Consider the following 14139-nt stretch of genomic DNA (forward strand, 5'->3'; position numbering starts at 1 on the left):
TAGCTTTTATTCTCTCCACCACTTCTAACCACATTGCAATTTTGGTTTCACTGACACCTAAAATTCTTGCTGTAGATATTTCTAGATAAATCACATCGAGATATGTAAGAACCCAAACCTTCCAACAAATTTTTTCCGGTTGAAACCATCGTGATGCTATCAGCTTTTTAGCCGCTGTGATACCAGATAAAACTAATCTCTTTAGCTGTATAGGGACTGCAAACTCAAAAACATCATTCAACAGCAATACAGAGGGGTGTACAGGTATATTCAGAATTAAAAAATTTGATAATTGCTGGCACACTTCTTTCCAGAATATCTTAACTGGTGGGCAATCCCAGTACATGTGCATAAATGTACCCTCATCCCCATTTGTACATAAGGAGCATCTGGAGTCTTGTTTAAGTCCCATTCTGTTCAATCTTATAGGAGTCAGGTGTGTCCTATGAATATAGTTAAGATTAATTTGTTGATGGTCCGGGTTACGTGACGCAATTCGAACGTTTGCCCAGACTTCTTGCCAATCAAAATTTATTTCCAGGTCTGGTATATCCCTCCTCCAGACTGAGTCTAGGCAGAGGATTCCATACGAGGACGTTAGTAATTGATGATAAAAGTCAGATACAAAACCTCTCGATGTCTCTCTTTCATAGAAGAATTTGTGATATCTGTGGTGCTCAATTGGTATCCTTAATGGGACTCCATGAGCCTTCAAACATACCAATAACTGTGCGTAAAAATTATGTGTGGAACTGGTGAGATACAATTTTTTGTGTATGTCTTTATATCTACAAAAACCCTGTTTGTTGAAAACATCTCCTAATGTGTGTATGCCCTGCTTATAGGTCGTTTTCCAATCAGGAGTGCATTGTTATTGAATAGCGGAGTATGACTGCCATTTATGTCGGTTAGAATATTTTTTTTGTGTTTCACGCCTTAAAGTGTACGCCTTAAAATAGTGTTACAAATCTGGAAATGCCATACATCCGTCGGCTTTGTTTCTCTGTGCGGTGGATCTTTTTATACGTGGAGGTTTGTATTCCAAATAAATTTGTATGCGGTAGAGTGTCATTTTTTCCAGTAACCATCTGGAGGGGGTAACGGTAGCATTGAGCAAATTAAGTTGATTCTAGGTAGGACATCCATCTTAATTATTGATACCCGTGCCTGTACTGAGTTTTTAAGTTTGGACCACCTGTCAAAGTCGTATTTGATCTTATCTTGGATTTTTATGTAATTGTACTTCACCGTTTGGCTTATAGTAGGGAATACTTCAACTCCTAAACATCTGAAGTGTTTAACCATTGGTATTTCTTCTGGAAGGAGTATATTTTTTGCAGGGGCATTAAGTGGAAGGAAAGCCGACTTTGGCCAATTTATCCTAAATCCCGATAGATTGCCAAAGTCATCAATCAACTTGAGAAGATGAGGCATTGAGGTGTTAGGGTTTTGCATGAACAATATTACGTCGTCCGCATATAAACTAATTTGATGTTGTGTGCCCTTGATTGCGATTGGTTCTATGGATTGGGATTGTCTTATATATTGTGTTAAAGGCTCTAATGATAAAGCGAATAGTCCAGGGCTAAGAGGGCAACCCTGTCTAGAAGAGCGTGATACCGGAAAGATTTCGGAGGTGATTATACCTGTTGTAATCATGGCCGATGGGTCTTTGTATAATACTTTAATCATATCAATGAATCCTTTTCCTAACCCCATCCTTTCTAATACTGCCCATAGATAAGACCATTCCAACCTATCAAAGGCTTTCATCGCATCCAGGGACAGCATCGCCTTAGGTGTGGTGTCATCCTTGCTGGCATCTAGCACATGTAGTAACCGTCTTATATTATCCATGATCAAGCGGCCTCTTATGAAGCCAGTCTGATCAGGATGAACTAAAGACGTCATATGCTTTTGAAGTCTGATGGCTAATACCTTGGAGTACAGCTTGATATCGGTTCCGAGGAGGCTTAAGGGTCTATAACTACCGCAATCGGTGGGGTCTTTGTCTTTTTTAAGGAGGACTGTTATGAGTGCAATATTGTCGTTCTTATGGAAGTTCCCCTCCTTGATTGAATATAAAATCATATTAAGTAATAGGGGTCCAATTACATCCCAACATGAGAGGTACATTTCTGGTGGGATACCGTCTCTTCCATGGAGCCCTACCACTTTGCATTTCAGATATGGCCTCCCTAAGTTCATCTAGTGTGATAGGTGTTTCTAACTGTTTAGCATCATCCTCTGATAGTTTAGGAAGATTAATTTGATTAAGATATGTGTCCATTTTGTTTTGATCGAAGGCCGTTTCTGATTTATACAAGTTGGAGTAGAACTCTTTGAATGTCTCGTTGATTTTTTTAGGGTCTGTAACAAGTCCTTGCTGTGCCTTAATGGTAGTTATATCTGCAAATTTTGCGTTGGCTCTTAACTGCATAGCTAGTAGGTGACTTGGTTTAGAACCATGAAAGTAATGCTGGATTATTACATATCTCGATGTGATTTATCAAGAAATATCTACAGCAAGAATTTTGGGTCTCAATGAATCCAAAATGACAATGTGGTTAGAAGTGGTGGAGAAAATAAAAGCTAGCATATAATGGTAGTGTCTGGTTAGGAGCGAGGGATAATGGATGGATTATCCAATGGGGGGTCCGGGAGGGGGGGGGGGGTACGAGCTAGAGCATATGTGTGCAGGTATTGGGGGTATATCCTGTATAAGACATTTAACTATATGGCGATTTCATTGGATGTGCACTGTTAATAATGCTTGTATATCTTATCGTGTGTTGTCATGTTTGTTTATATGTTTGTTTAAAAAATAATAAAAAAATAAAATAAAAAAAAAATAAAGTAATGCTGTTGTCTTGTGCTACGTATTTGAACTTCAGATTGTTGTTTATAAATGGCATTAATCTCTAATGGATTTAATTATCTATAGCCTCTCTATTGCATTTCACCTCCAAATGTATAATTTAATCACATTGAATGTAATTTAATCTTTTTTAATGTCTAAATAATCCACAACCTATATGTTAAATGAGTTAAGCTGTTATGATTTTTGTAGGAACGTATACCACATAGCACACAGCATGGGTTAGGAGTGGAATAGCTAAATCTTCAGTAACATTGAGATTTTTTTTGTGTGGGAAGGCCTACTTTATAGCTCTTTCACAGCATGAAGAGGGGTATTTACCAGATAAATTCAACAGTTTGTGGGCTGAAATCTCCTAGGCAAAAGTTTCCAGTTCTACAGATACCCATAAATGAGATTTCTCAGGAAATTTGAATTTGTTTGTGTGTGACTGCACAGTCTGCACTGCATGTTCATGCTTGCGCTCAGAGGAAGCCGGTTGTGAATGGTTCTCAGAGGCTCCTTGACGAGCAGAGGAATAGGGCTTTGGAAACTGTCGTAACATTTCTGGGGCAAGCTGCCATGCATTCCCATTGACTGTGTGTGTGTGTTGACCGCCAGATTTTTGGGTTAAAAGATGGTTTGGAAATTGGTTTATACTCTTTCAAAGCAAAGATTCACCCTAGAATGGAAACTCTATGGCAAATGTTATAATGAATATATTCTTATAAATCTTTTTAGTTGGGGGCGGAGCTGAGCGATCATGGAGTAGACGTGTTTCACATGAGCTCCCTTCTACCGTGCTGAATATACGTTTCTCCCCATTAGTCTTTATTTTATTTTTATTTGTTTTTTATCTGTTTGCTAGGTCGTCGTGTTTAGTATACATTCATCGACTTTTTTCGACTTTCTACGATGACGGGGGTGGAAACCAGAGCCATGACTGCCCCAACCAGCAAACCATCGCCGCCGGGCCTGGCCGCACCGTCGCCCGTTGTCGGGGAGTTAAGCGAAGCTGTGCTCTTGGTCATGACCAAGCTACACGCAGACTCTGAGACACGCATCGCTGAAGCACAGAAGAAAGTGTTGGCGGATTTTTGTGTCAGCCTCCGTCGTGAGATATCAGAAGAAATACGGCTGGCGGTAGTACCGCTGACAGACAAGATGGAGACGATGCACGCTGTCTCCTCGGCTAATGCTAACGAACTAGCCACGCTAACGACGGAGGTATCATTACAGTGCGAGAAGATGGCGGGTCTCGAATCCGCCCTGCTGGCTAGGCAGGCTGAAGTCAACAAACTACAGTCGGCAATGGAGGAGATGCAGTCCCGGGATAGACGCCACAACGTCAGGATTGTTGGAGTACCGGAGACCAGCGGTGAAGGCCGTCTCTCTGAGACCGTGCCCGAACTGCTGCAGAAAATACTAGGGACGGACGTCCTCCCTTCGCCCCCTATCTGTGAGTCGGCCTACAGAGCGGGCAGGTTTTCTCCCGGCGTGAACAAAGAGCCGAGGCCCATCATAGTCAAGCTGAACAGACTCCAGCAAAGAGAACTCATCATGCGGTCGGCTCGTACCAGAAGGGGTAATCTGAGGCTTGGCGATCACAAAGTGGCCATTTTCGAAGACTTTACACCGGAGGTTCAAGCACAGAGAGGCGAATACAAGGTGGTCCTGACTAAGCTATGGAAACTAGGCCTGAGGCCCACGTTATTCGCTCCCGCGAAATTATCTGTGTTGGAGAAGGTCGGTGGTCAGCGTTTGTTTTGGTCGTTGGCTAAAGCGAAGGAATATCTCGCGGAGATACCCGAGTCTGTTGCTTGATACCTATGGCGGGTGAGTGACTTGGCGGTTTGGGCCTATATACATTGATTAGGCCGACTATTCACAAATACTTGCTGTCATGCCCAGACATGCTAACTGCCCAATGCCCATCCAACTAGCGGGGCTTCCCAATGACTTCTGTTACTTGCTAAAGCTGACCTCATGGTCATACTTGTGTATCGCCTCTTTGGAAGCTAACGAGCTAGCTGAACAATGTACATAATAGGCTAACGTGCTATCCGGATTCATCACTAGCTTACGCGCTAGCCTCGGGCAAGCCAGCGGGCTTCGTCTATAGTCTGCGCTGAGACATTCGAGACCCGTTAATGGTTACGTATTTTGGTTGCTGTTGCTGTTCAAAGGGACATTGGTTTGCACAATTCAAGAGTGATCGAATCCCTAACTAACTTCTGGTATGCTTTTATTTTTATATCCAGGTTGTTTTGAGCTTTGTGATCCATAGTAGAAGCCAAGGTCGGTTGAATATGCATATACAATATATGATAACAGGTTGGGTCGGGTATGGCTTGCACTTCATGGCTATATGGTTATATGGCCTGCACTTTAGCCATGACCCTCTTTTCCTTTCTTTTTTCTTTCTTATTGTCGCTGTTTTTATGTCATCTGTATGCGCGATTTAAATGTGATCCGATTCTACCTTGGACTAACTGCTGAATTGCCTTAATTTTGTTTTGAATTTTCTGTGATCCATTTATGCTATAACGTTGCGACATTAATATGCAGACTCCAAGGTAGATGGTTACAGGGTTGATGCTGAGTAATTATATAATAATTATTGTCGCTGTTTTAATGGCATTTGAGTGAGCAATTTAACTGTGATTCGATCCTACCTTGGACTAACTGCTCCGACCGATATCTTTATTGAAACAATGTATGATAACAGGTGGTGTCAGGTGTTGCTTATTACCATCCCCGGATTGATTAATTAATGAATGTGTTTAATTCTATTCTTACATAGGTTATGTCATTTCAGCCGTTGTGCCTGATCAGAGGGACAGCTAAAGGGGTGCACTTTGACCATAACCCTTTTTTTTCCCTTCCTTTTTTTGTCATTGTTTAATTGACATTGTTCACACGATTTTGCACAATTAACCTGTGACCCGATCCTGCCTTAGACTATCGGCTGGGATGCTTTAATTTAATTTTGTTTTGAATTTTCCTATACCCTTTTAGGCTATAACAATGCGACGTTGAAGCGCAGATTCGGAAATAGTTGGCTGCAGGTTGATGTGGAGTTATTATTTAATAATGGCTATTTTTACCATTATGGTTGTCTCATGTTGGGGCCAGGGCTCAGGTGGGTTTCGACCGATATCTTTATTGAATTTTATTTTTATTATTATTTGTGTTTATTGGACTAGTGGGGGTTTACTCAGGGGTTTATCTAGAGGGGGGTTGGAGTGGGGAGCGTCTTATTGATCCATGTCTCTAGTGGGAAGTGATAGGAAGATGACCATCCTCAGTGGATGGGGCATAGGGTGGGGATTGGAGAGTGGGTATAGGGGGCCTTATAATAGGACGGGGGGGTTAGGGTTTAGAGTAGAAGGAGGGGGGGTTGTAGCTGGGGTGGTATTTTTATGTGTTTTATGTACTGTTGTCTTATATGTGTGTAATTGTTCCTCCTCTGAACTCCTGGGATTGACCGTCCGGGCCCGCCGGGATCAGCACCTCTGTACTCAGCCTGGCTGCACTGGTATGTTCTCTACGCATTTATACAAGCTCGACCATGGCTAAATTGAATATTTTAATTTGGAACGCAGGAGGGCTTAACGCCCCACACAAGCGTGCCAGTGTCCTTTGGCTATTGAAGAGGAGAAATATTGACCTTGCTCTCCTTAGTGAGACGCATTTATTGGTAGGTGACGTGTCAAGACTGGCAAATCGGCAATATCACGTTATCTCCTCATCCTCAGCCGATGATAAGACGAAAGGAGTAGTCATAGTTACAAGACGTAACCTTGATATCAAAATCTTGGATGTATGGTCGGACACGGAGGGAAGGATTACTATAGCAAAAGTTGAATTCTTGCATAGGAAGATGGCTATAATAGCATTGTATGCTCCTAACACATTTGATTCAGCGTTCTATAATACAATCACAAAGAATATGTTGGAACTTAATGGATACGCTCTCATTGTGGGTGGCGATTTTAATGCGTGCTGGGATGCGGAGATGGATAGGTCCGGGCCCTCTGAAACGAGCGACCAAAAATGGGCCTCTAAGGCCCTTAGGATGTGGGCCAAAGACACGGGGCTCACAGACCTTTGGCGCTTATGCAACCCCACCCTCAAAGATTACTCTCACCTGTCAGCCAGACACAAAAGCTTCTCTCGAATTGACTATGCATTCGCGTCCCCTAATATGTTTGATAGTTTCGATGTCTCATTGGTTCCCTTGGCTCTCTCAGACCACAAGGGGATTTTCCTTACGGCAACCTTTGGCAGGCTCTCCGCAAGAGCTCCCAGATGGCGTTTTAATTCGACCTTGCTAAAGAACGATGACTTCTGTTCTGAGTTCAGGAGTAAACTAGCTGCATTTTTGCAGATCAACGTTGGCACAGTAGAAGACCCTAGGGTCCTGTGGAACGCATTGAAAGGATTCATCAGGGGTCATGTCACACTATTTGCCTCCAATTTGCGAAAATCCCGGTCAAAAAAGCTAGAAGGACTGGAATCATTATATGCGGACCTATACGCATCCTTGCAAACTAACTATAATGAACGACTAAACACACAACGTAAGATAGTCAAAAAAGAAATAAACTCCATACTTAAACAACAGTCTGAGTTCTTGATACATAGGACAAGACAAAATTACTATTTTCACGGCTCCAGACCTAGCCATCTATTGGCAATGAAAATACGCTCAAATGATCATTTCTTGGATATCCCCTCGATTAGGACGAGCCAGGGTGCAGTCACTACTGATTCGAAAAAGATCAATGACACTTTTAAAGAGTTTTACTCACAGTTATATAGCTCAGAGGGTAATCTTGATGACTCTAAATTTGAATCGTTCATTGGCGGGCTTGAGATACCCCACATTTCTGAGGAAGAGGCCAAGGAACTGGGGAGACCGATTACTCTCGTAGAATTGAGGGAGACGATTGTTGAAATGCAGAGGGGTGTTCTCAAGAGATGTCAATATGGCGTTGATTTCTTTACTTCTCAAGAAGGACAAAGATCCCAATGATTGTGGTAGCTATAGACCCTTGAGTCTTCTCTGGGCCGATTTAAAGGTGTTTGCCAAGGTGCTGGCCCGTCGCCTGCAGAGATTTATGTCTGTATTGGTACACTGCGATCAAACTGGTTTTATCCCGGGGCGTCTGGCTGCAGATAATCTTAGGAGGCTGTTGCATGTAATCGATAACAGTAAAGACAATACAACTCCATCCACAGTTCTGTCTTTGGATGCCATGAAGGCGTTTGACAGACTTGAGTGGTCATACCTGTGGAAGGTACTTGAGGTCATGGGTCTTGGAAAGAGTTTTATTCATATGATTAAAGTCCTGTATGCCTCGCCGTCTGCGATGATACTGACAGGCAAAAACTGTTCCACACTCGTTCCAGTCTCCAGATCTTCTAGACAGGGTTGCCCTCTGAGCCCGGGACTGTTCGCGCTTTCCCTCGAACCTTTGGCCCAATTTATTAGGCAATCGGAGGACATCGTCCCCATAATGGTCAACAATACTCCACACAAAATTGCTCTCTATGCGGATGACCTGCTGATTTTCATGGACGACCCCTCCCGGTCGGCCACAAAATTATTGAGGATAATCGACGACTTTGGTAAATTGTCAGGTTTTAAGATTAACTGGAACAAATCAGCCTGCCTACCTCTTAATGAACTGGCCAAGGCGGTACGACTACCAGCTGATATCCCCATAGTAGAACATTTTAAATACTTGGGCATAGAGATATTCCCCACGCTGAACCAAACTACTAAGTACAACTTCACGGGTACTTATGATAAAATACGCCAGGATCTAGACAGGTGGTCGTCCCTTCCTAACTCCTTACAAGCCCGGGCTTCCATAATCAAAATGAACATCCTGCCTAGGATAAATTTTATTAGCTCAATGCTCCCCCTGCCCCCTCCAATAGACCACTGGCGCAAGGTACAATCGATGGTATCTAAGTTTATCTGGAATAACAAACGCCCGAGAATCAAAAGGGCTACTACTCAACGTAGAAAACAAGATGGGGGCCTCGCAATCCCTGATTTTAAACTTTATTTCTGGTCCTTTTCACTGAGACCTCTGATGTGCTGGCTAGACCCTGTAGAGGCTGTATCGTGGCGCTCCTTAGAAGCGGCGGCGGTATCTCCGCTAAGATTGCAGGATGTAGTGTACTCCACTGTCTCTATTTCGAAATGCCGGCTGAGGTATGGACCGATCATAACTCACGTGATCCAAACGTGGCGTAATATACAGAGGTCGTGTGGGGTTAAATGCCCTTGGCACCTGGACTCTCCAATTTTTAATAACCAGCAATTACTTGTTGGACACAAGCCGGTTAATATTCCTCAATGGCAAAGGAGGGGAGTGCATACTCTGGAGGATATTTATGATAAGAACGGCCTCCGTGCGTTTCAGGACTTAAGAGAATTTTATGATCTTCCCGGCGAGTCCTTCTTTCTTTACCTTCAACTAAGGTCAGCACTGAGGGCGCATGGCGTACCGTGGGCTCAAGCCTTGCACCCACACCCCTTCCTCAGGCTCATAGTGGACAGGACGACATCCAGAGGGTTTGTCTCCGACTTTTATACGCTCTTAATTCAATCCACGTATAAAAATTTATCATTGGATACAATCTGGCGTGTGGATATCCCGGAGTTGGACCCCGAGTTTGACTGGGATGATGTTTGGGCAAATGTGGCATTATCTTCCCGCAACCCCAATCACCAGCAAATTAATTTTAATTATATTCATAGGACCTATCTTACACCTAGGAAGCTATATGCTATGGGACTGATAACCGACTCTCGGTGCACTTTGTGCTCTTAAAAGGCCACTGGCACTTATATGCATATGTATTGGGATTGCCCACCAGTGGCCCGCTTCTGGAGGTCAATAACGGACAAACTTTCAGATCTGTGTGGCTTAACTATCCCATTCACAGCTGTTACGCTACTCCTGAACGATATAACGACACTACCCGCGTCCGTACAACTGAAAAGGGTTGTCCTAGCGGGCGTCACAGCAGCAAAGAAGCTAATAGCAATGAGATGGAAGGAGCCTGAGAAGCTTACAATGATTAACTGGTCCCTAACTCTATTGGATGTGATTTATCTTGAGATATCCACAGCCCGGGTGATTGGGGTGGGGCAGGCTGGAATTGACCTATGGTTCGCAGCAGCTGAGAAGGTAAAGACCGCAGTGTGCGGCTGAGCGGGGTTGAGGTGCGTGTTCGGGTGAGTCCGGCGGTCTCTTGGGAGGGGCAGGAGGAAATGTTTTGTCTGTCTTGTCTTTTGTCTTGTCATCTTGAGTTTAGCTGGGGATATTATGGGGGGGCAGCTATTTAACTATTTCTTCACTGTTTGGCCACTTTTACACGGTCTCTGTGAGTCTATGGAACACCTCTACAGGTTTTTGTTTTTTCATGAAGGTTCATTGCTCTGTTTTCGGGTCGTGTTCTCAAAAAATGGTCCTTGTGGTGGATTGGAGATGTACGTTTTATTAATATAGGGTCACACGGCCGGGAATCGGGGCTGAACACTGGGAAAGACCATTTATTAGATAGTACCCCTTGGAATTAAAATTTAGAAGGTTGAACTCTGTTTCTTTTCTCTTGTCTGTATAATTGTTAGTCTGTATTATTATTATTGTTTTTGTTATTTTCTTGTGAAGTTCTATGTACTGTGATTGTGGTTAATGTGTTGTCTTGTTTCATGTGAATAATAATAAAAAATTTGATCAAAAAAATAAATCTTTTTAGTTTTTGCTTCAGTGCTTCATTATCATCTCCACCAGGCGAAACTTGGGGGGGATTATTTATTGATTGATTGATTGATTGATTGATTGATTGATTGAAAACTTTATTAACAGTTTGCAGAATGGGTATAGTACAGTACAGCTCAATACATACAATTGTTAAGGGGATGCAGACCAGAGAAAGACTTTCATCTTGTTTACACCAGGGTCCCCCATTTTTTATTCATCATAACATATATGACACACATGACATACAGATAGACAGTACTGCTACATATACATTTATGACATACCGGATTTGCAAATACAGTACTGTTTGTGATACAAAAAGTGTCCAGAAAAGAGTGTATATACATTTGACGTAGAAACTGTACATTGGAGTGGGGGGGGGGGGGGGGACGACGACGACGACGACGACGACTGTACATTGGAGGTGGGGGGGGGGGGACTGTGGACACTGTACATTGGAATACTGACAAAGCCATACTTGGTTATGTGTTTGGTTGCGTGTGTGTGTCTGTCTATCCGCTAATCTCACTACACTAATCAGCTCTCTGGCCCGTTTATAGCATGGAAATTCCATAGTGAACATATTGTCATTGCTATACCTACAGTATGCATTAAAAACATTTATGTATGAATGAATAGACCCCTTGTGCTTTCACATCATTATGACAAGCCCTGGTGTGTGTGTCCTCCTCATTAATTTTGGTTCTTGATACTGCATGTGGGGTTAAATGTTTTGTTAATGTTCCAATTTTTAAAAGCCAAATTGCCGAATCCTAAATGTCCAGATGTTGATGATCAGTGTTGGGCAAGTTACTTTTAAAAAGTAACTAGTTACAGTTACTTCTTCCAAAAAGTAACTAAATTACTTACTCCGTTACAAATTATAAAAGTAACTAGTTACTTCAGAAAGTAACTATTGCGTTACTTTCAAGATTTTTTTTACACAATAGATGTTTTGGAACTTTTGATATGTATTGCCCCTCAACAGGCCACAACTGGGCAACATTAAATTATGCTTGATAAGCACTATACCAAAAATAAATAACATATATATTGATTGATTGAACATTTTAATTAACAGATTGCAGAATGGGTACAGTACAGTACGGCTCAATACACACAATTGTTAAGGGGATGCAGACCAGAGAAAGACTTTCGTCTTGTTTACATCAGGGTCCCCCATTTTCAATTCATGACATTTATGACATTCGAAACTGGCTGCAATTCGAAACTGGCCACCGTAAATGCCCAAAACCCCCACCACCTCCTAATAGACAGTCTCCTCCCCACCGCATGTATATATTCCCTCCCCGCCGTATGTATATCTCTCTCCCACCCACCCACCCCCTCCTAATGTACAGTCCCCTCCCCATCATATGTATATACTCTGTCAGGATCTAGGGGTAACAGTACTGTATATTTGAATACCGTTTATGTCACAAATGTATCAGTACTAAATACCTATGCCATAAATGTCATGTATGTTGTGTATGTCATAAATGTCTATATGAATTGAAAATGGGGGACCCTGATGGAAACAAGACAAACATCTTTCTCAGGTCTGCATCCCCTTAACAATTGTATGTATTGAGCCGTACTGTATTGTACCCATTCTGCAATCTGTTAAATAAAGTTTTCATTCATTCATTCATACACAACATACAGATATAAGAATCTAATCTAATCATCTAAACTAATCTAATCATGACATTTAAGACATGCATGACATACAGATATATATATATCTCTGAGCACCTGAAGACTGTGCTATTAAACCAGGAAGTGCAGCACTATGTGTTGATAAGGCTGTCAGCAGTAGAGCCACTACTGCAGTGCCCTGCGCTGCAACACAACAAGAGTGAACAAAAAACGCTCATGGACCCGCGGTCTCACGCTGAGTCGCTCATGTTGTGGCTGTGTGTCAGACTCTGGAGGCACCCGCCCACCTCTACCTCTGATTGGCTTACCATGACATTTTACTCAACCTCAGCCAATCGTCAGCATGCATGCGCTTGTCTCGCGCACTGCCCACTAAACAAGGAAGGGATTGCCTCTCAGCGCAGAGATCTGTCTGATGAAAGAAACAGGTTCAATAAATCATAGTAACGCGCCGCATTTTTTGGCAGTAACGGTAACAGCGTTATTAAGTTTGGAAGAGTAAGATTACTCGTTACTGAAAAAACGAACGCAGTTACTTATAACGCCGTTATTCCCATCACTGTTGATGATACTGTACCTGATCTGTAATGCTAAGCTAGTTTTGGCTAATGATTTTACTTTTTTTTTTAAACTGATGCTTAAAATTCTAAATACCCTGCCTTATCAGAGAGATAAATGTATATTAGAAGGCCTTGTTCACGAGACCAGAGCTGCATGAACCACAGACGAAGCTAAGAGCAATCTATTAATAGTCCATTCATTTTCCTATAGCTGCAGGAGGTTCTGGAGACTCGGGACAGCCGTCACTCGTGAGAGGACTATTCCCATTATTGTCCTCCATTGAAATAAGCCCTGCCTCTTTGTGATTGAAAGCTGTATCTAATATGCTTCCTATCACCCTTCCTATGCTTGCTAACATCCTCCCTATGCTTCCTATCACCCTTCCCATGCTTCCTATCACCTGTCCTAAGCTTTCTAACATCCTTCCTATGCATGGTGGTGTAGTGGTTAACACTGTCGCCTCACAGCTAGAAGGTCCTGGGTTTGATTCCCACTTGGGGACCATGGTTGCCGCGTTGCCAGGTACCCAGGTGGGATATCCCTTGGGCCTTTCTATGTGGAGTTTGCATGTTCTCCCCGTGCTCGCAAGGGTTTCCCCTCCCAATAAGATAAACCCAATGGAAAAACATGCAGAACCGATCGCTAATGCTGTCGCGTCCCTGATGAAGATGGACAGGAGCACTTGGATTGGTCCCCGGACGCGGCCCACGCCCATGTCTGCTCCCGGCTGCCCTTGGAAGGAAGGACGACGGGATGGGAAAAGTGCAGAGACATTTCATCTGTGATTCAGTGCATGTGTGTGTGTGTGTTCCTATGTGTCGCCCATCTCACATGTGTGTTAATCTGCATGACAATTAAATATTTCTTCTCTTCCTATCACCCTTCCTATGCTTCCTATCAACACCCTTCCTATGCTTCCTATCACTTGTCCTATGCTTCCAAACATCCTTCCTATCCTAACATGCTTCCTATATGCTTCATATCACCCTTCCTATGCTTCTTAACATCCTTCATATATGCTTCCTATCACCTTTCTAGTTCTGAATACATTCAATAGGCTACAATATGTAACAGTGTTGGACAAGTCTGTTAATCTCACTCAAAAATATGCTGCCATCCTTTGTCCAAATCCAGTGCGCGCTTTTGATTTTGCTCGATTGGTAGCGCTACATTGCCTTTAATGCTGGCAAGCACAGGAATTGTGGTTCAAAGCCGGGTTGAGATACTACATGTTTAAGCCGAGGAGAGGAAGTGAAAGTCCTTGCTATGCTAGTA

This window comes from Notolepis coatsorum, assembly GCF_963971535.1.
Source record: "Notolepis coatsorum genome assembly, chromosome: 17".
NCBI lineage: Eukaryota > Metazoa > Chordata > Actinopteri > Aulopiformes > Paralepididae > Notolepis > Notolepis coatsorum.